General features: G+C 46.8%; 1 long non-coding RNA gene across 1 annotated transcript; it reads right to left on the bottom strand.

Moving 5' to 3' along the window:
- Window positions 1-7,104: 7,104 nt before the first annotated feature.
- Window positions 7,105-15,748, bottom strand: LOC139278263 (uncharacterized). The gene is made up of 3 exons (XR_011596226.1): window positions 15,691-15,748; window positions 10,751-10,817; window positions 7,105-7,188 (listed from the first exon to the last, which is right to left on the bottom strand). It is a non-coding gene; the product is annotated as an uncharacterized lncRNA (long non-coding RNA).
- Window positions 15,749-24,651: the final 8,903 nt, after the last annotated feature.

The raw sequence follows: 24,651 nt of genomic DNA on the forward strand, positions 1-24,651 counted from the left end.
AGCAGAGCCACCAAGTTCAAGCTTTGGATCCCTAAATGGTTTAGAATCTCGGTCATGAGTACATCGGCTGCTGTGCCAGGCTGGAGGACTGCATCTGGCAGATTATCTTTTAGGGAGTGTAACAGGCCAAGAGGAGGACTCGTGTTAAGTGACTCCTCCTGAAATTTTCCCACCTCCTATTAACTTCCAGTGGATCGTCCCCATCATTAATGGGCCCCAACTTGTGGCTGTACGCCGTGGCGTCAGCACCAGATATGGTCCGTGAGTCGGTATGGTTAGTGGTGATGTAACCATGCGTATTACATTGTAAAGAGGTGGTTACTACGGCCACGATTGGCTCTTGTGTTTCCAAGGTATCCCATCCTATACCACCACCCTGGGGATTGTACTGGCTGCCTTCCTCTTTCCAATCTGTCTCCCTCTTGTCCCCTTCTGCTGTCTCTGTTATGGCTCCCCGTGTTACTGCGGATACCAGGGCCTGCTGCTCCCCTAACTTACTTTTTAGCCTCGGTATTTCTAGTTGGCACTGGGAGTGGTCTGCCTCCCTATGTGGCTTCTTAATTACTTCCCTTAATGCCCCACTAGCATCTTCTACCTCTTGCTGGAGCCCCAAGTTTTCCAATTTATATATTTTTAACTCTAATTTGTTTTCATCTGCTTCAACGACGGCTGCAGAGGCATTTAAATTTGAAAGGCTTTGTTGTTGTAGCAACGAAGCTGCCTGTTCAGCCCCACTTTTTAATTGCCTAATATAGTGGTTTAATTGACCAATTTCTTGTCTTAAATGCTGAATTTCTCCCTCTTTTAACTGCTTCACAAGTTGGAGGCCTTCTTCCTTTTGTTGTTTTATACCTTGAATCTCTTATTCTTTCAGTTGAATCTCTTTTACTTGCAATTATTTTAAATCCTGTATCACTTTGGCATCCTGTCTCATTAATTCCTCATCTCTCCTGGCACAATAAAATGCCAAGAAACCGTTTGCCCGTTTTGGAGTCTCAAGTCTATGGAGTGACATTTTGAACCCACAACCTTCTGACTCAGAGGTGAACTCAAAAATTAAATAATCTTCGATGCAATTAACTGTCGAACATAGGTCTAAGAATAAAAGTATTTAGTAATAACAAAATTGATATATATATATAAATGTTAAAAAATGAGATTATACGAAAAGACAGGTTTGAAAGAGACAAAATGCCAAGAGACTATTTAGTTAATAGGCAGAAAATGTAACCCACATTTCCTTTGCCTGTGTTGGGAGAGTAAAGTAATATACAAAACTATCTATAGATATGGAAATTTCCCTCATTTGATGTTGCTGCCTGTGTAAGATTTCTAAATTTCTGGCATTAAATTAACAGCAAGACTGATTCTTTTAAAACAATTTGGAATAGTTTATTAAACACACACACATACTCATCTATCAGCAGTCGGCGGCTATCCTACAGATCAACTTAGTTACAACAGATACAATGATGTTACAATAAAAACAGTATACTTTACTTCCCTCTGGCAAAGCACAGGGCCTGCTTCTTTGCCTGTAGATGGAGGTCCTGCTTTTGCCATGTGCTAAGGAGAAGAGAGAAAGCAATCATTGGCTTGAGTTTCATTGTTTCTCAGGAAGCCTCAGGATTGGATCTTGGTTCCAGGGCCGTTCCTGATTGGCTTCTCCTCATACTTGTGCCTGTCTGGAGGGCCGGCGCCAGTCCTTGACTCGGTTAATAGCTTTCCAATTAACACCTTTGTTCCTTTAAGCTCTGTCCAGCCAGAAGACAATATACAAACAGAACATGCTGAAAGTCTGTGAGCTTCCATTTTGTCTCTTTCAAAACTGTCTTTTCGTATAATCTAATTTTTTAACATTTATATATATATACAGAATCAATTTTGTCATTACTAAACACTTTTATTCTTACACCTGTGTTCGACAGTTAATTGCATCGAAGATTGCTTGATTTTTGGGTTCACCTCTGAGTCAGACGGTTGTGGGTTCAAATGTCACTCCAGAGACTTGAGACTCCAAAAATATGGGTTGACACACCAGTACAGTGCTGAGGGAGTGCTTCACTATTGGAGGTACTGTCTTTCAGATGAGACGTTAAACCGAGGCCCTGTCTGCTTTCTCAGATGTAAAAGATCCCATATCACTATTTCAAAGAAAAGCAGGGGTTTTGTCCCTGGTGTCTTGGTCAATATTTATCCCTCAATCAACATAACAAAAACGAATTATCTGGTCATTATCTCGTTGCTGTTTGTGGGAGCTTGCTGCGCGCAAATTGGCTGCCGGGTTTCCTACATTACAACAGTGACTACACTTCAAAAAAGTACTTCATTGGCTGTAAAGCGCTTTGGGACGTCCATTGGTCATGAAAAGTGCTGTAGAAATGCAAGTCTTTCTTTCAGTCCTTTATGTTGTTGCGATGTTAAAGAATATGTATCTCTGTGATATGAGGACTGGGTTTGCTGGAGGCCAGCTGTCAAAGAAGTCAAAGCCTCAGACATTCAAAAGGCTACTGTTCACACCGTATCGACTTAAGTTTCAGCAATGGTTAATACTTTTGTTACTTGACTATGAAATCATCATCATCATAGGCAGTCCCTCGGAATCGAGGAAGACTTGCTTCCACTCTTAACATGAGTTCTTAGGTGGCTGTACAGTCTAATACGAGAACCACAGTCTCTGTCACAGGTGGGACAGATAGTCATTGAGGGAAGGGGAGGGTGGGACTGGTTTGTTGCATGCTCTTTCCGTTGCCTGTGCTTGATTTCTGCATGCTCTCGAGGTGCTCAGCGCCCTCCTGGATGCGCTTCCTCCACTTAGGGCAGTCTTTGGCCAGGGACCCCCAGGTGTCAGTGGGGATGTTGCACTTTATCAGGGAGGCTTTGAGGGTGTCCTTGTAACGTTCCTGCTGCCCACCTTTGGCTTGTTTACCGTGAAGGAGCTCCGAGTAGAGCGCTTGCTTTGGGAGTCTCATGTCTGGCATCGAACTATGTGGCCTACGTGAACTATGAAAATAACTTGTTTAGATCATCAGATGTGCCTGCTTCAACTTGAAAAGAAACGGCAGACTGAAAACTGTTTGGCAGCACTGAAGTTTTTAGCTCACTGTGACACGCTGTCTATTCCACAGGAAGTGGCAAAATGGGGCTCAATGGGGTTATCACCATTCCTGCCGGCATCCGCCCGCACCCCCCCCTCACAACATTTCATCAGCAACTATGAAAAAACTTACTGAAAAGAACTTTAAGATTCCAACTTTTTCTTTGTAGCTATTTATGTGTCATGTGTAAGTAATGTAATTTATTGCGACCACCTATTCTTATTCATCTGTCTAATTGTCTTCTTCATAACTTCATAAATTTAACTGGTAGTTTTAACTTGAATGCAAAGTGTCATGAGCAGTGCATATGATGACACCTGATGCATAATCCGTCAGTAAAATAATCCAGAGGCACACTACCTCATTTCCAACAGGCAGATGGGGTGTACCTTTCAGTTCATAAGGGGCTTTGTTCATATGGAAACTATCTTTCAGCAGTAAACACGTTTAGAGAGCTGGAAAAATGTTCAAAGTACAGTAACACAATTCGGGCTTTCTCCCGACACCTACATCTCGTGTTCACAGCAGAAAGTTGCAATCGCCCTTTTACCACAAGATCATGCACCAGAGAGCACATGGGCACCTCACCTTGTTCTCCCGTCCACTCAGACATACCATACAGTCAGATCATTACATTGAGGCTAAAATTTGTAGTCAATTTTATTTACAAATAAGTTCATTATATAGAAGCGGATATGAGTTGCATACATTCACAGAGTTCTGCCACTCATTAACAACTTATGGTTGTGTATACATCTGTAATTTATTCCTAATAGTGTTAGCCATGGCTCAGTCATAGCACGCTCACCTCTGAGTCAAAGGGATCGTGGGTCCAAATCCCACTCCAGAGACTTCAACACGTGGGCCCGAATTTTGTAAGAATAACAGTGAGGCTATCAGCACTCACTGTTATTATGGAGTAAATCAGACAGAAAATTCCGACGTCTGCACATGCGCAGTTAAAGGCAGAAATCAGAAAGTTGCTGTCTGAGTTGCTCCGCCCCTCCACAAGTTTCGCTATAACAATACCTCAATGAGAAACTCAGCATTCAAATAAATGGAATGGCGTGAAGTTGGAGTACTTATATGATAGATACGCACGAAACATGCCAGAAAGAAGTTAGTGTTTGTCCATTCAAGTGTACCTCTCTTTATTTCATTATCTGTATATGATTTGACATTTAATGAAATATTCTAACATACACTTCCTGGTTTAGACTTTGCGTGTCTCAGGAAGGATTCTTCAATCTGATGTGTATACACGTGTTCCCATAGGTCGCAGATCCCCGAGAAGGTGCTGCGCAGAAATTGATTTCTAATTACTGCATTGTAAAAGCCCAAAGGCAGTCTGTACTGAGGGAGTGCTGCATTGTTTACAGCAAGGTCCCAGGAATGAGACAATGACCAGATCTTTTTTTTTATTGAATGTTTGTTGAGGGGAAAATATTGCTTAGGACACCACTGCTCAATTCTTCAAAATAGTACCGTGGGATATTTTGCGTGTAAATGAGCGGGCAGACAGTCTCATTTTAACATCTCATCTAAAAGATGGCACTTCCGATAGTGCAGCACTCCCTGATTACTGCACTGAAGTGTCAGCCTGGATTTCTTGCTCAAGTTTTTGGAGTGGGACTTAAATCCCAAACTTCTGACTCAGATGTGAGAATGCTACCAACTGAGCCAAGGGTGACATCTATTAGCAGACACATGCTTAACAGGTTCATATAACATTTCTCTGTCCAGTGTTTTAACAGAGTATTAAAACAGCACACAGTGGAAGTGGTACAAAATCCATTCAACTTTTGACCATTAATATTGCCAAATGTTTTCTCTAGCTTGTAGTAACATAATACCATATGAAAATCAAAGAATCAATGCTAGGAACAGAACACCGCTTAATATAGGTCGCATGAGCTTGATTCTAATTCTAGGTTCATTTCCATGTGCAGTATTTAACCTGCAACAATCCTGAGGGGCAAGGCAGTGCAATTGCACCTCTTTCCACGCCTGGAATTAGGAAGTTGGGTATTTAAGGGGAACAAAAAACAAAGGTAATGTGCAGATAAGGAGAAGAGAGAGACAGGGGGCGGGGGGCAGGGGAACTGCTGACTTGTATTGTTCTTAACATTACAACAATAACAACTTGTATTTTTATAGTGCCTTTAATGTAGTGAAATATCTCAAGGCGCTTCACAGGAGTATTATGAGACAACATTTGACACCGAGCCACATAAGGAGAAATTAGTGACCAAAATCTTGGTCAAAGAGCTATGTTTTAAGGAGCATCTTGAAAGAGGAACGAGAGGTAGAGAGGCAGAAAGGTTTAATCCGGGAATTCCAGGGCTTAGGGCCTAGGCAACAGAAGGCACGGTCACCGATTGTTGAGTGATTATAATCAGGGATGCTCAAGAGAGCAGATTTAGAGGAGCACAGATATTTTGTGGGGCTGAAGGAGATTACAGAGATAAGGAAGGGCGAGGCCATGGAAAGATTCGAAAACAAGGATGAGAATTTTGAAATCGAGGCGTTGCTTGACCGGAAGCCAATGTAGGTCAGCGAGCAGAGGGGTGATGGGTGATTTGGTGTGAGTTAGGACACGGGCAGCTGAGTTTTGTATCACCCCTAGTTTACGTAGGGTTGAATGTGGGAGGCCAGCCAGGAATGCATTGGAATAGTTATTCATTAAATACATTCTTAATTATTAAATACATTCTATATACATAACCATGTTTGAAGTTTAGTCTGGCAGAAGTTGAAGGTCTTGTTACCAAGTGCTTATGCAAAACCGTTTCATCCTTTTCGGCACTAACAATAATTCTGCCATTGCTTAAATCTGTCTGTGGATTGCAGAAGTCAAATTAGGAAATTATATCAGAAAAACACATGCATCATTTTATTTTAAAATCAAGCATGACTTGCTCAACTGAGTTGTAGAGGCAGGTATTGAGAATCGATGATCTCCAGGACGGGAAGAAGCAAAGCACCACTTTTATTTCTCCACCCACAACTACCCAATATCTAACCACTCATTTATTTTCTATTAGCCTTAAGAAGATACGAAGCGTGTAGGACTAACTATATTCAAGAGATTGCGACCTAGAATACAAAGTGGGGCTTAAGAAGAGTTCCTCAAGGTCACCCATACGTATGCCCAGTGAGGTAATTTTATTCATCCAAGTTTCGAAGTTAATCAGTTGGGGCCATGATTTTCCCCGGATGCTTTAGGCGCGAAAGAGCCTCCAAATTGTAGCCAAGGTTTAGCCTGCGTTTAGCACAAGATGCCATCTTGGTAAAAAAGTTGAAGCGTGCACTAGGAACGTCTGCCCAGGGGATTGTTAAAGGGCTGATTGCCTCAATTTGCCTGTTAGCACTCACACTTTGGTGGATAGCACTTGATCCAATGCCCTCTCCCATCGGCCAGCTGATATAGAGCTTGATCCAATGCACTCTCCGAACATCGGCCAGCTGATATAGAGCTTGATCCAAAGTCCTCTCCCAACATTGGCCAGCTGATTGGGAGCAAATAAGTCCTTGCAGAGGATTTTGAGTGCTACTTAAAGTTATATCAACTTTTAATGTTTAATTGCTGCTGGAGATTTGAAGATAACTTTTGAAACACATCGAGAGACTTTCTGGGACACTTTGTCAAGACTTCACCAACACTCTCTGATAGGTCCTTACTATACAGTATAAATGCAGTTACAATGCTGGTTGAATACATGACATCACTCCACCCAAAGTCTTATTGGGATCACAGGTTAAGTCTCTCTGGTGGTTTACGCTCTCTTGTAGAGCGCCTGAGTTGGGCTCCGGTTGTTGGGCGCTGGCCTGAGTGTCTGCTGTTTGCGGTGCCTCAGGCCTATCCAGACTGCCCACAGTGACTGGGCTCTCCTCCCTTTGGTTCCGGTGTGCGGTCACCTGTGATGGAGTGAACTCTACATCGTGTTCTTCTCTGCTTCTTCTATGGGGTTGCTGAACCTCCTTTTTGTTTGATCCACATGTTTGCGGCAGATTTGTCCATTGGTAAGTTTAACTACTAGAATCCTATTTCCCTCTTTGGCAATCACAGTGCCTGCGAGTCATTTGGGACCTGCAGCGTAGTTGAGGACAAAAACAGGATCATTTACATCAATACATCACGCCCTCGCATTCCTGTCATGGTAGTCATATTGTGGCTGGCGCCTGCTCTCGACAATTTCTTTCATGGTGGGGTGTATAAGGGCTAGCCGGGTTTTGAGCGTCGTTTTCATTAGCAGCTCTGTGGGTGGAACCCCTGTGAGCGAGTGTGGTCTGGATCTATAGGACAACAGGAGGCGTGATAAGCGCCTTTGTAGGGAAACCCCTTGGATTCTGAGCATCCCCTGTTTGATTATCTGCACTGCTCGTTCTGCCTGGCCGTTTGAGGCCGGCTTGAACGGTGCCGTTCTAACATGGTTAATTCCATTGCCTGCCATGAAGCCCTGGAATTCAGTGCTTGTGAAGCACGGGCCATTGTCGCTGACCAAGACATCCGGTAGGCCGTGGGCGGCGAACATTGCCCGTAGACTTTCTACCGTGGCAGAGGATGTGCTTGAATTTAAAATGTCACACGCGATCCATTTAGAGTAGGCGTCTACTACATCCAAAAACATTTTTCCCATGAAAGGACCTGCATAGTCCACATGGATGCGTGACCAAGGCATGGCGGGCCATGGCCAGGGGCAAAGGGGGGCTTCCCTGGGCGCATTGCCCAGCTGGGCATAAGTGTTGCACCTGCGAACACAAAGTTCCAGATCTGCATCTATCCCTGGCCACCAAACGTGTGACCTGGCAATTGCCTTCATCATGACAATGCACGGCTGCTCATTGTGGAGTTCTCTGATGAACACCTCTCTGCCCATCTGGGGCATGACTACGCAGTTTCCCCACAGTAGGCAATCGGCCTGAATAGAGAGTTTATCCCTGCGCCTGTGAAATGGTTTAAATTCCTCAGGGCATGCCCTGTACGTGGCTGCCCAGTCCCCATTCAGGACACATTTCTTGACTAGAGACAACAGCGGGTCTCTATTTGTCCAGACTTTAATCTGACGGGCTGTCACGGGTGAGCCTTCGCTTCCGAAAGCTTCAACAGCCATGACCATCTCAGCAGCATGCTCGGTAGCCCCCTCAGTGGTGGCTAGTGGGAGCCTGCTGAGTGCATCGGCGCAGTTTTCAGTGCCCAGTCTGTGCCGAATTGTATAGTCATAGGCGGCTAATGTGAGTGCCCACCTCTGTATGCGGGCCGCTGCGTTTGCATTTATGGCCTTGTTGTCGGCCAAAAGGGACGTTAGGGGTTTGTGATCTGTCTCCAGCTCAAATTTCCTGCCAAACGGGTACTGGTGCATTTTCTTTACCGCATATACACATGTGAGCGCCTCCTTTTCTATCATCCCGTAACCCCTTTCTGCCTGGGACAGACTCCTGGAGGCATAAGCTACCAGCTGTAACTGACCATTGATATTGACATGCTGCAACACACACCCGACACCATAGGACGATGCATCGCACATTAACACAAGTTTCTTACATGGGTCATATAGTGTTAACAGAGTGTTGGAACATAACAAATTGCGTGCTCTATTAAAAGCCCTTTCCTGGCTGTCCCCCCAAACCCATTCGCGACCTTTGCATAGGAGCACATGTAGGGAAGAAAGTTACCAAAATAGTTCAGGAGCCCCAGGAACGAACGCAGCTCCGTCGTGTTACGGGGTCTGGGTGCTCTCTGGATCGCTTCCGTCTTGGACGCAGTCGGGCTGATCCCGTCTGCTGCTACCCTCATCCCCAGGAATTCTACCTCTGGAGCTAGGAAGACGCACTTCGCCTTTTTCAGTCGCAGCCCTACCCGGTCCAGTCTGCGTAGCACCTCCTCCAGGTTGTGGAGTTGTTCTTCAGTATCATAACCCTTGATGAGGATGTCGTCCTGAAAAACCACCGCCCCTGGAATTGACTTGAGGAGGCTTTCCATATTTCGTTGGAAATCGCGGCGGCCGAGCGAATCCCGAACGGACATCTGTTGTACTCAAACAACCCCTTGTGTTTCGTGATGGTGGTCAGCTTCTTCGATTCACTCGCCAGCTCCTGGGTCATGTAAACTGAGGTCAGGTCCAATTTTGAAAAAAGTTTGCCACTGGATAGCGTTGCAAAGAGGTCCTCCGCTCTCAGTAGAGGGTACTGGTCTTGGAGTGACACCCGATTGATGATGGCCTTGTAATCACCACATATCCTGACCGACCCATCCACCTTGAGCACCGGCATGATCGGGCTTGCCCAGTCACTGAATTCAACTGGCAAGATGATGCCTTCCCTCAGCAGGCGGTCCAATTCGCCTTCTATCTTTTCCCGCATCATGTACGGCACCACTCTGGCCTTGTGGTGTACTGGCCTGGCTTCCGGGTTTATGTGAATAACTACCTTGGCCCCCATGAAAGTGCCGATGCCGGGTTGAAATAATGAGTCAAATTTGTCTAGGACCTGTGAGCATGATACTCGCTCCACAGAGGAAATTGCATTGACATCGCCCCATTTCCAGTTCATGACAGCAAGCCAACTCCTCCCCAGTAGTGCGGGACCATACCCTGGGACAATCCAGAGTGGCAACCTGTTCTCCGAATCTTTGTGGGTCACGACTACCGTGGCGCTGCCTTGCACCGGAATGATCTGCTTTGTGTATGTCCGTAGCTGTGCATCAATCGGCAATAATTTTGGCCTCCTGGCCTTGGACGCCCACAACTTTTCGAACTGTTTGATACCCATCAGGGACTGGCTGGCCCCCGTGTCTAGCTCCATTGATACTGGGATGCCATTGAGGAGCACTTTCATCATTATCGGTGGCGTCCTGGTGTATGAACTGTATACGTGCTCCACATGAACTCGCTGAACTTCAGCTTCCAACGATTTCCCCCAGCGTTCATTTCTGTAATTTCTGCAGGTATTTTGCTCATCTCTGCAAACTCCAGCTGAGTGTGTGCCTCCACGCCTCCAACAAGAGCTGCTGTTGGAAACAAAAGGTCCCTTGCCAGTCGATTGTCTCTGACTGCCCCTGTGACTGTCGTTGAGTGCGCCATTAACAGGTGTTGATGGCTCCATTACTGGTTGCATTGTCCCTTGCAATGGCGTGAATCGCCGTTCAGCTTGCCATTGTCTCTGTCGAACTCCCCCTCTGGGTTCGACTACATATTGGGGCATGCCCGACTGCCCTTGTCTGCCTGGAAAACTGTGTGCTGCTTTAACAATGTTGAATCTCTGTCCCAACCATTCCTTAACACAGTACCCCTCGTCTGTTCTGCTAGTGGCCATGCTCGCATGGTTTAAATCCCAGTTTCTCGTCGCCATTGATAGGTCCTTACTATACAGTATAAATGCACACGAGGCTCATGCTTGAGAGAAGGTTAGTCTGTGACCTGTCCTTTATTCCTTAGCACTCAAGTGGTGAAGGTGGGTGGAGCTTCCCCTTTTATACCTGAAGGTCCAGGTTAGGAGTGTCTCCCACCTAGTGGTCATTGTTCTCACAGTGTACAACTTAGGTCAGGTTATACATGGGTTACAATGCTGGTTGAATACATGACACTCTCAACATTTAATCTGGAAATTCTCTGAGGACTTCACCTAAAAGAGTAAGTGCAGTGCTACTCTACCTTATAGAAGTCACCAGGAGGAAGGGAGTGCTTGGTCATCAGCATCTTTCTAGACGTTTTCCTTAGTCTGCAGGAGGAATGGGAGGAGGAGATCACATGGATGAACTTCAACAATTGTACATCCCTGTCTGGCATAAAAATAAAACGGGGAAGATGGCTCAACCGTGGCTAACAAGAGAAATTAGGGATAGTGTTTAATCCAAGGAAGAGGAATATAATATGGCTAGAAAAAGCAGCAAACCTGAGGACTTGGAGAAATTTAGAATTCAGCAGAGAAGGGCAAAGGGTTTAATTAGGAGCGGGAAAATAAATTTTGAGAGGAAGCTTGCAGGGAACATAAAAACTGACTGCAAAAGCTTCTATAGATATGTGAAAAGAAAAAGGTTAGTGTAGACAAATGTAGGTCCTTTGCAGTCAGAATTAGGTGAATTTATAATGGGAAACAAAGAAATGGCAGACCAATTGAACAAATACTTTGGTTCTGTCTTCACTAAGGAAGACACAAATAATCTTCCGGAAATACTAGGGGACCGAGGGACTAGCGAGAAGGAGGAACTGAAGGAAATCCTTATTAATCAGGAAATTGTGTTAGGGAAATTGATGGGATTGAAGGCCGATAAATCCCCAGGGCCTGATAGTCTGCATCTCAGTACTTAAGGAAGTGGCCCGAGAACTAGTGGATGCATTGGTGGTCATTTTCCAACAGTCTATAGACTCTGGATCAGTTCCTATGGATTGGAGGGTAGCTAATGTAACCCCACTTTAAAAAAAAAAGGAGGGAGACAGAAAACAGGGAATTATAGACTAGTTAGCCTGACATCGGTAGTGGGGAAAATGATGGAATCAATTATTAAAGATGTAATAGCAGCGCATTTGGAAAGCAGTGATAGGATCGGTCCAAGTCAGCATGGATTTATGAAAGGGAAATCATGCTTGACAAATCTTATTGAATTTTTTGAGGATGTAACTAGTAGAGTGGACAAGGGAGAACCAGTGGATGTGGTGTATTTTGACTTTCAAAAGGCTTTTGACAAGGTCCCACACAAGAGACTTGTGTACAAAATTAAAGTACATGGTATTGGGGCTAATGTATTAACGTGGATAGAGAACTGGTTGGCAGACAGGAAGCAAAGAATAGGAATAAACAGATCCTTTTCAGAATGGCAGGCAATGACTAGTGGAATACCGCAAGGTTCAGTGCTAGGACCCCAGTTATTTACAATATACATGAATGATTTAGACAAAGGAATTGAATGTAATATCTCTAAGTTTGCTGGGTGGCGGTGTGAGCTGTGAGGAGGATGCTAAGAGGCTGCAGGGTGACTTGGACAGGTTAGGTGAGTGGGCAAATGCATGGCAGATGCAGTATAATGTAGATAAATGTGAGGTTATCCACTTTGGTGGCAAAAACAGGAAGGTAGAATATTATCTGAATGATGACAGATTAGGAATCGGGGAGGTGCAACGAGACCTGGCTGTACATCAGTCATTGAAAGTTATCATGCAGGTACAGCAGGTGGTGAAGAAGGCAAATGGCATGTTGGCCTTCATAGCGAGAGGATTTGAGTATAGGAGCAGGGAGGTCTCACTGCAGTTGTACAGGGCCTTGGTGAGGCCACACCTTGAATATTGTGTAGAAGTTTTGGTCTCTTAAAGTGAGGAAGGACATTCTTGCTATTGATGGAGTGCAGCGAAGGTTCACCAGACTGATTCCCGGGATGGCAGGACTGACATATGAAGAAAGACTGGATCGACTAGGCTTATATTCACTGGAATTTAGAAGAATGAGAGGGGATCGCATTGAAATATGTACAATTCTGACGCGATTGGACAGGTTAGATGCAGGAAGAATGTTCCCGATGTTGGGGAAGTCCAGAACCAGGGGTCACAGTCTAGGGATAACGGGTAAGCCATTTAGGACCGTGATGAGGAGAAACTTCTTCACTCAGAGAATTGTGAACCTGTGGAATTCTCTACCACAGAAAGTTGTTGAGGCCAGTTCGTTAGGTATATTGAAAAGGGAGTTAGATGTGGCCCTTATGGCTAAAGGGATCAAGGGGTATGGAGAGAAAGCAGGAACGGGATACTGAAGTTGCATGATCAGCCATGATCATGTTGATGGCGGTGCAGGCTTGAAGGGCCAAATGGCCTACTCCTGCACCTATTTTCTATGTTTCTATGTTTCTATGAGGGCAGGCAGAGTGGAACCAGTTGTTTCAGGAGAGAGGGACAGGAAGGTGAGGTGGACTCCTTCCCCCCCTGCGTGTAACGGATATTTCTCCTCCACCAAGACCTCCCGTGCCGTGTCCGAGAACCTTTGCGCCTTCTCACTCAGTCCCTCAGTGGAAGTGGGTGCACGGAGCCCAGATATACTGCACATATACTGTGTCTAATCAGCTCCTGAGTGCTAAACCTGCAGATGTCTCTGTTTTAGCGCCTCCAGGCAAGTTCAAATGATGGTAATCAGCAATTAGGATCAATGTGGTGTGCTAAATCCAGATCTTCAAACAGGTGTGTCTTATTAGCAACTTTAGCGCCTGTTTTCACTCTTTCACCAAAATTACCCCCTGGATCTTTAGCATCATTACTCTGGCTGTCCCTGTCAGGCTACACTCTCAATGTCTTCTCCTCAGGCAGTCTCTCTTATCGAGGATGACTTGCTTCCACCAAAAAGGGATGAATTCACAGCTGTTTCAATGAAGGATCAGATATTCCAGGTCCCGAACTGCATATTGAAGGGTGGAAGATGCCTGTGCATGGATTTTTTTTATGTGTGGTGGCCATTGCACACTAGTCACTACATGGGCTTGACAGAGCTAGGTCTTGGTCCAGTGGCAAGGGTTAACCAAGACGACTGGAGACCTGCTCTGCTGCACGGACCTAGTGCGCGCACACGTCGCAGTGTGGGCTGGCCCGTGCTGCCCCTGGGCCCTCGCCTCTCCTGGGTCCCGATCACGTCGCTCTGCAATCTCTCGCCACTCCTTCGCCCTGACCTCACCGCTCCTGCTCTACCTGCCCGCGCTCCAATCAGCGACCTGGGTTATGGTGACGTCCAATCCAGTCACCCTCTTCACAGCTGTCGCCCTCCCGGACCGGCTCGCGCTGTACCATGCAGATGGTATGTACTCCTTTTATGACCAGTACATTGAAGCTCTATCATCAGTTTGCATGGATATTGGTGTAACTTTGCACCTGAAGTGTTTGCATGAATCACAGTTGCATGTAATTAGTTAAGATGACCAAGCAGTAAAGAACATGGGGCCGAAATTCAGCTCCCCGAATAGATCTGTTACTGCCGGAAAGCGGCGGCCAGGCAGCAGAGTCGAGCGGCCTCCGACTTCCTGTCCAATGGCTGCCGCCAGTGAAATTTAGATCGGCCATTTTTGCAGCAGTGCTCACTTCAGCCCCGTTCACCCACTTCCGCCGTGGTAGTGTGGATGTGGTCAGAATGATGCAATCAGAGTACGCAGCGCTGCCTCTCTGCCCCGGAACCGATGTTCAGGATAAAAAAAACAACCTGCTTCCTGATGGTGGCCCCGACAGCTTTTTGTGTCGCAGCACTGTGCCAGGCTGCTCGAGACCGCCAGCAGAGGAGAAAGGAGTTTTGCTGGAATCGGGATTTTTGTGTGCTTAAATTTTGCGGAGTTGAAAAAACTTGTTGGGAGTTGCAAAAACTTTTGAGGACTTGTGAGAACTTTTTCGGACTTTTGAAAAGTCATGATTACTAGTGGCCGGGCAGCCTCAATCTGTACTCCACAGAGGTCTCCTAGTGAGGGTTGAGCCTGCAGACAAAATGGGCTCGACGTTAGCAGGGGAACGCCTTGTCCACATTGTGCGAGGCAGGGAGGCACGCAGGAGAAGGTGGCGCCGTCAGCAACGGGTCCAGAGGCAGTGGGCAAGGGAGGCAGTGGGCATGGCTGCCTCACATGGAGAAGGGCCTGGAGATGGCCGCAGACATCAAGGCAGAAAGGTTAGCCAGGAAGGAGCTGGCGTCAGGAGCAGGGTCAGATACGCTGACCCCTGCACCAGATAGTGGGCGAGAAGCCAGATGCTTGTCAGCTTCAGCCTACAGAGGCTGAGGAGCATCAAGAGGATGAGGGAGAAGGCAATCAGCCAATGGCCAGCAGAGGGGCCCAGCACAGACCTGGGGGAAGGAGGCCCTACCATGCAAGGCTGTATCGACATCAGTTTTCCTTCATGGAGCTCACAGGTGAGCAATGTGTGCAAAGGCTGCAATTCAGGAAGGTCATCCTGAAGGAGCTGTGCAATCTCCTGCAGCCAGATCTGCAGCCTCAGACAAGGCTCAGGACAGCTCTGAGTGTTGAAACAAAAGTCACTGTTGCACTAAACTTCTACGCAACTGGCTCTTTCCAGTCTGCAACTACAGGCAGTTCTCCACCCATCGCTCCATCCGTTAAGTCACAGATGCTCTGTACAGGAGAAGAGTGCAATCTATTTCATTCCCGATGACCAGGGAGAAGCAGGTGGAGCAGCAAGCCGGATTTGTCCAGATTGCGGAGTGCCCCAGGGTGCAGGGGGCCATCGACTGCACACACGTCGGACTGAGGGCACCACAAACCCATGCTAACATGTTAATGAACAGAAAGGAATTCCACTCCCTGAATGCCCAGCTGGTATGCGACCACCAGCGCAGGATCATGGCAGTCGATGCCCGTAATCCAGGCAGCAGCCACAATGCCTTCATCCTGCGCCAGAGCAGTGTGCCCGCCGTCTTCACCGGGCCAAACCAGGATTGTGGATGGCTGCTTGCGGACTGTCCACTTGGCTGCTGACTCCCCTTTGCAAACCCAGGACTGTTGACGAACATATATGCAATGGCTCTCATTCCGCCACCAGGTGCATAATTGAGCACTGCATCGGGATCCTCAAACAGAGGTTCCGCTGCCTGGACCGCTGTGGTGGAGTGTTGCAGTACTCACCTGAGCGGGTCTCCATCTTTGTAGTCGTCTGCTGCATGCTTCGCAACCTGGGAATCATGAGGGGTCAGCCGTTGGAGATCGATCCAGCAGTAGCACGTCAGGAGGAGGCGCAGCAGCAGCAGGAGGAGGTGCAGGAGGAGGACCAGGATGCACATTGCCAACCACTCAGAAGGCATCGTCGCCATCCCAACCCTGCAAGGGAAGTGTAGACCCTTCTCATTGCTGCTCGTTTTAGATGATCTAATGCTCACATAATCCTTCAGCTTTGCTTTTCCATGGCCATCCCAATGAGTCCCTTCATACATCATTGGCTCCCGTCAAATTATACACCTGCCCAGATATAGGAAGACAAAATAAAGATTTATTACATAATAAACAACGGTGCAAAAAACTAACACATTATTTCTCACCCTTGTGCATATCCTTATAACCGCTCTTACACATACCTATCCTACAACTACGCCGCAGTGTCTCCCCTGTGGCTGCATCATGGGTCTGAGAAGGCTGCTGTGTTTCCTGTGCGGAAGCTACGGATGTCCTTCTAAGACGCCCTCGACCAGCTCTGGGCCTCGAAGGGCCAGCTGGAGACTGGTCAGCGCCCTCCTTGGAGGGTTCAGTTGGCCTTGGCTCGGGCGGCTCCATGGTTGGATTCAAAGGCAGAGTGCCAGTTCTGGTGTCAGGAATAGTTTGATCCTGAGAGAGCACATCATCAGGATCCTGGTTTGAGGAGCCTGCGTCAATCCCGGGGGTGGCACATTACCACCACCACCAATTTGAGGGAGGTCAGGTCGGTGCTGTGGCGCCTCACCGGAAGGTCCCCCATGGCCTGTGGTGGACCCAGGCGCGAAGGTAACACTGAGGTGTCAGGTGGCATCCAGCTGAGACTGCATGAGAGCAGCTACAGCCTCAAAGCCACCAGAGATGACAGCAGTTAGACGCTTCGCGGCCTGTTGCACAGCGTGCATAAGAGCATTCGGAGCTTCCAGGGCCGCGGCCATCCTCTCCAAACCAGCACCGATACGCTTGTTCCTTTGTGCCTGTGCTGTAATGGCAGCTGCCACATCACCAAAGAGCTGCAGATCCGCATGGTCTCTCTGGTAGTCCACCATCGCCTGCATACTGGCAATGATGGGCTCCACGGTGTGCGCTGAGGTGAACCCCTCCACGCTCCTCACCACTTCCGACAGCCTGTCCAGCATTCTTGCCACTGCCCCCAACATCTGGGAATGCATGGCCTCCACCCTTCTCTCATAAGCTCCAACATCGATGGGCTCGTCTGAGTCCTCCTCGGCAGAACTCCGGTGCGGACTCGCCTCCGGAAAGCTCGCACCTCCAAGGTTCTCTCTGCCCGTCACCATGCTACAGCCCGCTAGGCCCCAGTGCGACACCCATTGCAGGCCCCTCTGCGATATCTAGATCGGAGCATGTACTCCCGGTATCTGAGCTGGCACGTGTGAGTGGAAGCAGTGACGCGGTGCTGCCAGCAGTGTCCCCCAGTCCTCTGCCTCATCGGAGTTGTTGCCAACGGTCGGAGGGGGCTCCAGGATCTCATCTAGGCTCAAGGCCCCAATGTCCTCTCGGGTGTCAGGATCCCCATGGCTTTCGGTGCTCTCAAGGCTGTCGTCCAGGCCTCGCCTCCCACTCTCCATGTTATCATCTCCCTGGCCTCGGCTGCCACTGCTTTCAAGGCTGTCCTCCTGCATCGCCCTCCCACTCGCGGCAGTGCTAGGACCCTCTCATTGGCCGTCACTCGACTGTTCATCTACAAGCATAAATGGCACAAGGGATGCGGTGAGGGGGAGGTAGGCGATTGACGCATGGAGGCTGCAGCTAGCACTCTTTCAGAAGGCAAGGCACAGTAGGCGCTGGTGCTTTCAGGGAGAGATAGCATTAAAGGAGGGCCTTCGCTTGCCCATGCTGCCCGCAAGGGGATCAGCATCGCCAATACCGGTGGCCACAGGGCAGGCAGCATGTCTGCCCACTAGCGCCTCCACCCTCTCCTCCAAAGGTGTCAGGATTTGAAGCTGAGACTCACCACCACCAGTCCTCCTTTGCTCCATCCAGTTGTGAGCAACCTTCACCTGCAAAACAAAGAATGGTTGCTGAGTAGCAGTTTCATGAGGCCTCAGAAATGAGTGCGCAAGTGTGTGTCCCTGACATGCAGCTGTAACTGTGACATAAAAGGAATCCTCCATTGCGAGAACACACACATATATATATACAGGCCTCAACAGTGAAATGCTGCTTCAGTGACTATATAGTGAAGGTGGGAAATAAGAGAAGGATGAAGGAGAGGCTCGCAGATGGAAGGTCAGCAGTTGGTGCAACAGGTACTCACTTTCATCAGACGGATGATATTGTTCATCCTTTTTCGGCGGTCCGGTCATGAATGGAGGTCACTGACACCTCCACAACTATCTCTCTCCAGGCATTGGTGAAGATCTCACGAGTCGATCTGCCTCTGTCGGGGTACAGCACTTGCCTCCTTCCCTCCACAGCCTGCATCGGTGTCTCCAGTTCTGCCCTCCTCACTACAGGTCCAGCAGCCATGGCCTTCACCCCAACGCCTTCCCTCCTCAGGGCCTAGCTGAGAAGGCCAGGGACCTCATTAAGACCTCATCAACAGAAGCTGAATTTCCCTATGGAAACTCCGCTCCAAGCTCCCCACCCACACCGCTGCAAAGTGCTGATTCCCGCCGACCAATACCGCTGGGCACCAGCCTGAACTCCATCATCATCATCAGTCCCTCGGAATCAAGGAAGACTTGCTTCCACTCTTAGCATGAGTTCTTAGGTGGCTGTACGGTCTAATACGAGAACCACAGTCTCTGCCACAGGTGGGACAGACAGTGGTTGAAGGAAAGGGTGAGCGGGGAGTCTAGTTTGCCGCACACTCCTTCCGTTGCCTGCACTTGATTTCTGCATGCTCTTGGCGACGAGACTCGAGGAGCTCAACGTCCTCCCGGATGCACTTCCTCCACTTAGGGCGGTCTTTGGCCAGAGACTCCCAGGTGTCGGTGGGGATGTCGCACTTTATCAGGGAGGTTTTGAGGGTGTACTTGTAACATTTCCGCTGCCCACCTTTGGCTCGTTTGCCATGGACGAGTTCCAAGTAGAGCACTTGCTTTGGGAATCTCATGTCTGGCATGCGAATGATGTGGCCTGCCCAGCGGAGCTGATCAAGTGTGGTCAGTGCCTCAATGCTGTGGATGTTGGCATGGACGAGGACGCAAATGTTTGTGCGTCTGTCCTCCCAGGGGATTTGTAGGATCTTGCGAAGACATCGTTGGTGGTATTTCTCCAGTGACTTGAGATGTCTACTGTACATGGTCCACGTCTCTGAGCCATACAAGAGGGCGGGTATTACTACGGCCCTGTAGACCATGAGCTTGGTGACAGTTTTGAGGGACTGATTTTCAAACACTCTCTTCCTCAGGCGGCCGAAGGCTGCACTGGCGCACTGGAGGCGGTGTTAGATCTCGTCTTCGATGCCTGCTCTTGTTGATAGGAGGCTCCCGAGATAAGGGAAGTGGTCCACGTTGTCCAGGGCCGCGCCGTGGATCTTGATGACTGGGGCAGTGCTGTGATGCGAGGACAAGCTGGTGGAGGACCTTTGTCTTACTGATGTTTAGCATAAGGCCCATGCTTTCGTACGCCTTATGCTAATACGTTATGTCCTGGAGTTCAGCCTCTGTGTGTGCACAGATGCAGGTGTCATCCTTGTACTGTAGCTCGACGACAGAGGTTGGGGTGGTTTTGGACCTGGCCTGAAGATGGCGAAGGTTGAACAGGTTCCCACTGGTTCTGTAGTTTAGTTCCACTCCAATAGGGAGCTTGTCGACTGTGAAGTGGAGTATGCAGCAAGGAAGATTGAGAAGAGGGTTGGGGCGATGACGCAGCCCTGCTTGACCCCAGTCCAGACATGGATTGGGTCTGTGATGGATCTGTTGGTAAGGATCACGGCCTACATGACATCGTGGAACAGGCAGAGGATGGTGACGTACTTTTAGGGGCATCCGAAACGGAAGAGGACACTCCATAGAGCCTCGCGGTTGACAGTGTCAATGGCCTTTGTAAGGTCGAAGAAGGCCATGTATAATGGCTGGCGCTGTTCCCTGTATTTTCCTGCAGCTGTCGCGCTGCAACAATCATGTCTGTTGTGCCCTGGAGTGGACGAAATCCGCACTGCGAGGAGCTCCTCGGCCACAGGGAGAAGACAGTTGAGGAGGACTCTAGCGACGAGCGACGATGTTCCAGCCTGAACCAGTGCAACAGTAATGGTGGCCAAAAAGCGGTAGTTGCACCCCGTTTCGGGCGGTCCTGAATTTCGCCCCCCATGTGTTTATAAGCTCTTAAATCTTGCCTAGTTTGTTACCAACTGACTTTAATAACAAATGCTACACCAATGACTCAGCAATTGTAGAATTTTTTTGGCACTGACAGGCAAATAAATAAGCTGAACACGCCTAGCACAGAGAATCTCAGGCAACCAGACTGACCAAAAACACGGTAACATGGAAAGCAGAAGCAATAAACATAAAGTGTGTATAAGAACATAAGAATTCGGACCATGAGTAGGCCTTTCTGTCCCTCGAGCCTGCTCTACCATTCAATAAAATCATGGCTGATCTTCTATCTCAAATCCACTTTCCTGCACTGTCCCCATATCCCTGGATTCTCTTAATATTCAAAAATCTATCGATCTCTGTCTTGAATATACTCAAAGACTGAGCCTCCACAGCCCTCTGGGGTAGAGAATTCCAAAGATTCACCACCCTCTGAGTGAAGAAGTTTCTCCTCATCTCAATCCTAAATGGCTGACCCCTTATTCTGAGACTGTGGCCCCTGGTTCTAGACTTCCAAGCCAGAGGAAACATTCTCCTTGCCTCTACCCTGTCTAGCCCGGTAAAAATGTTGTATGTTTCAATGAGATCACCTCTCATTTTTCTAAACTCTGGAGAATATAGGCCTAGTCTGCTCAATCTCTCCTTATAGGACAATCCCCCCCCAATCCAGGAATCAGTCTGGTGAACCTTCGTTGCACTCCCTCTATGGCAAGTATATCCTTCCTTAGGTAAGGAGACCAAAACTGTTCACCAGGGCCCTATATAATTGCAGTAAGACATCTTTACTCTTCTACTCAAATCCTCTTGTAATAAACGCCAACATACCATTTGCTTTTTTAATTGCTTGCTGTACCTGCATGTTAAATTTCAGTGATTTGTGTACAAGGGCACCCAGGCCCCTCTGAACACCAACATAAGTTGGAAGCTGATGGTCAAAAACAATAGTAAGCTGCAGTGTGTGTTGTGTTACTGTTCATCACACAGGCAGCGATAATGGATTGTCAATGGTACTTCAGTACAAGACTCCCTTACAGAAATCTGTGATCGTTTGGATTTAGAGAAAGGGAGCTTTTTACTTTGCATCCTAATGAGCATAATTGTTAAGGGGTAACTTACCCCAGAGAGGGGCACTTGGATTCTGCAGCATTCATCCTTCCCATATCTTTCAGTTTCCCAAAACTCTTTCCCCACTGCTCCATCACCCCTCCCCCACTCCTTAACCGCCATAATTTCCATTCCATAGCTCATCATGGGCTTTGTTGATCACATGCAGTCTAACCGGTTTCTTGTTGGTACACATTCACAGCACAAAAATGTGCCTAAAATTTGACCTAAATTGGCACACTATTAATAACTGTACTTAACCTGAGAAACCTCAAGGAAGGTTGATGTGGAAAATGGAGATGTCAGATCAGTGCAGAAAGATTAGTGTTAAGACACATTGTTGGATGAGAGTACAGAGGGCTTTAGACCTGAAATGAAAATCTCAATGTTAATACTGGGTACAAATTGCAAAGTATTTATTTCATTTTGCAGCACTAATATCCATCATTTTGGTGAGGACTATTGGCTTGTTTCATTTACTTTAATTTGTTGGTATATTCTATGTACACTGGCATCCTTAGACCCGACAAAATTATTTAAATGAATGCAAATTGGTCCCAAAGTGGATTCTCTGTGGTCTTCTGTCGCACAGCTCCTGATTCATCAATCTGTCATATAAAATAGCTGCTGGGTCGCCTGTAAGCTATTGAATCCCAAACCCCAGCACTTAAAGTTAGCTTGTTATGTTTTTGAGGCCTGCATATTGATTGATTTTTTTTGGTTTACTAAACTGAATGTTGTGCTTTAGAGCTGGTGCATTGTTTTTTCTGTGGGGAGAAAAACAAAGTTAATGTTTCAGATTGATGATCTTCAAAAAGACTAGTTAGGACTATATTGTCAGCCCCATCATCTTTGAACCCTACAATAAGACTCACGTGCTATAGCAGTACAAACTTTTTGCAAAGCTAGCACAGCCTGGCTGTAAACACGATGGGTAGCACAATCCTGGTGCACAAGGGACTCGAGATTTTCCACTACTTCATAGCCAATTGGTGGAAAATGAGTTTTAAGTACATGCAGTAGGCCAACAGTCACATCCAATACTGACCTCAGAATCTGACAAAATAGATTATTGAAAGGAGACTACAGCATAAAGCTTTGACAGGAATTCTGGTTCCACATGGAACCAATTGCATATTTAGTACTACTGTGCAGACACTGCAATGGGAGTTTTTTTAAATTTCAAAATATACTTTATTCATAAGTAGCTATGGGAGTTGTATCACAATCCATCTCTCCTCACCCTGCTTCATACAATGCCATCCCAAACATTTTTCTGTTCTTATTTGACATTGAGATATGTGTGGAATTTGAATTATTTGCCAATCACAATAGCATTCAATTGCAGTCTTCTGAATTGTTGCCAGAACAACCATCAGGTAATGTATACACCTCATTAAAAGTGCAGTGCCACAGCACAATCATTTAAATCAGAGATGAGGAGAAATTTCTTCTCTCTGAGGGTTGTAAATCTGTGGAATTTGCTGCCTCAGACAGCTGTGGAAGCTGAGACATTGAATAAATTTAAGATAGAAATAGACAGTTTCTTAAACGATAAGGGAATAAGGGGTTATGGGGAACGGGAGGGGAAGTGGAGCTGAGTCCATGATCAGATCAGCCATGATCTTATTGAATGGCGGAGCAGGCTTGAGGGGCCGTACGGCCTACTCCTGTTCCTATTTCTTATGTTCTTATGTTCTTATGTAAGTGTTGTGTCAAATAAGGTAAAGATGTTGGGCTGAAAATGAGCTCATTCCAGTGTATAGTGAAAGGGGATATAGCCCAAATTTATTGGTTGGGGGCCAGCACTGGGAAATATTTAAACATGAGCTAGACAAGGTTTAGGTTAAATACATTCAAACAATGATTAAAGGGGGTGTGCGAAAGGATGGGGTTCTGTGGAGAAATAGAGGTAAAATTAGATTTTTAAAAAGAGGCATAAGGAAATGAACAGAAAAAAATACAAGAAATATAAAATTTATGGAAAGGAATCAAAAAGGAAAATAATGAAGGATAAGAGGGATTCTGACGGAAGACTGGTGGTCAATTATCATCATAGGCAGTCCCTTGAAATCGAGGAAGACTTGCCTCCACTCTAAAAGTGAGTTCTCAGGTGACTTAACAGTCCAATATGGGAATTACGGTCTCTGTCACAAGTGGGACAGACAGTCGTTGAAGGAAAGGGTGGGTGGGACTTGTTTGCCGCATGCTCCTTACGCTGCCTGCGTTTGTTTTCTGCATGCTCTCGGTGATGAGACTCGAGGTCAATATAAAGGAAATAGCACAAGCTTTTATAAGCACATCATAATAGGAAAGTCAAAGAAGTGGTGGGACCAATTAACAGATGAAGAAGCCATCTAATACTTGAGAGTCGATGATGCAAGGGATGCTTAACATGTATTTCTGTCCAGTTTTTAAAGGGAAGATGGCAGTGGAACTATAGAAGTATCTATAGAGGATGTAAAGTTCCACTACCGAAGGTAAATGTTTAAAAGAAAACTTTATTTTAAAAAGTGTTAATGAGATTAAATGTAGAACAGTGCCCAGGGCCAAATGGTACGTTCCCAGAATACTGCAGGTGGTTGCAGATGAGATCATGGAAGCACAAACCATAATTTGCCAAAAATCTTCAGAAATGGTGACAAAGGACTGCAGGGTGGCAAATGGTTGGGAAATGTGCATCCAAATTTACGATGGCACTGCAAGCCGTCAAGTCTCCTGGCAGGCAGCACAGACTCATAAACCTGCCACTCACCTGGAAATAAATCTGATACATTCCATCACATGCAGGATTAAGAATGGTTGGCCTGTGTTAGGAATGGTTGGCTCTCTGCAAATGTTAGTATTTTGAAGGTAGAAGGAATTTTACTGTGTGTATTTTTGATTGTAATGAAAAGCTAATTGTGAGGTAAACAGGGCTTGGTTATCAGAGGCTAAAAACATGCAGTAAAAAGGAAAGACTTAGAACTGTAATATTGTCAGAGTGAAGATGGAGCTGATGAAAATAATTGGAATTGATAGCCTTACATTGAATAACTGGATGATATCGACATGTGTTCGGTCAGATAAAAGTTAAATAAACTTTTCCACCATACCTAAATTGGACTAGAAAACCTGCATGAAATAAGAAGAGGAAAAATAAGTCTAAATTAATCTTCTTGTGTGGTACAGCTGTAATATGTATCCCACATGAATGCAGCAGTAACACTTCAGAACACATTGGGGAAGTTGAAGCATTTACAATTTAAACTTGTAATATTACATATTTTGCATCTATGTAAAGCATTTTTGGCTTTTGATGCAATCTGTGCAGTATAATTTGAGCACAAAGTCACACACATCAAATTTATGCAGGTGGCATGCGCCTTGTGGGATCTAACACACACTGTTTTGTCACTGAACCCACCTACCAGCTCCAACTCACTTCCCAGCCAGTGTCACAGGCTGAAACAGACTGTTGCAACCTGAGCATCCTGCAGAAGCAGGCGGTGTTATGGAAGTAGACGTAGGC

Source organism: Pristiophorus japonicus, chromosome 13 (assembly GCF_044704955.1).
Source record: "Pristiophorus japonicus isolate sPriJap1 chromosome 13, sPriJap1.hap1, whole genome shotgun sequence".
NCBI classification, from domain to species: domain Eukaryota; kingdom Metazoa; phylum Chordata; class Chondrichthyes; family Pristiophoridae; genus Pristiophorus; species Pristiophorus japonicus.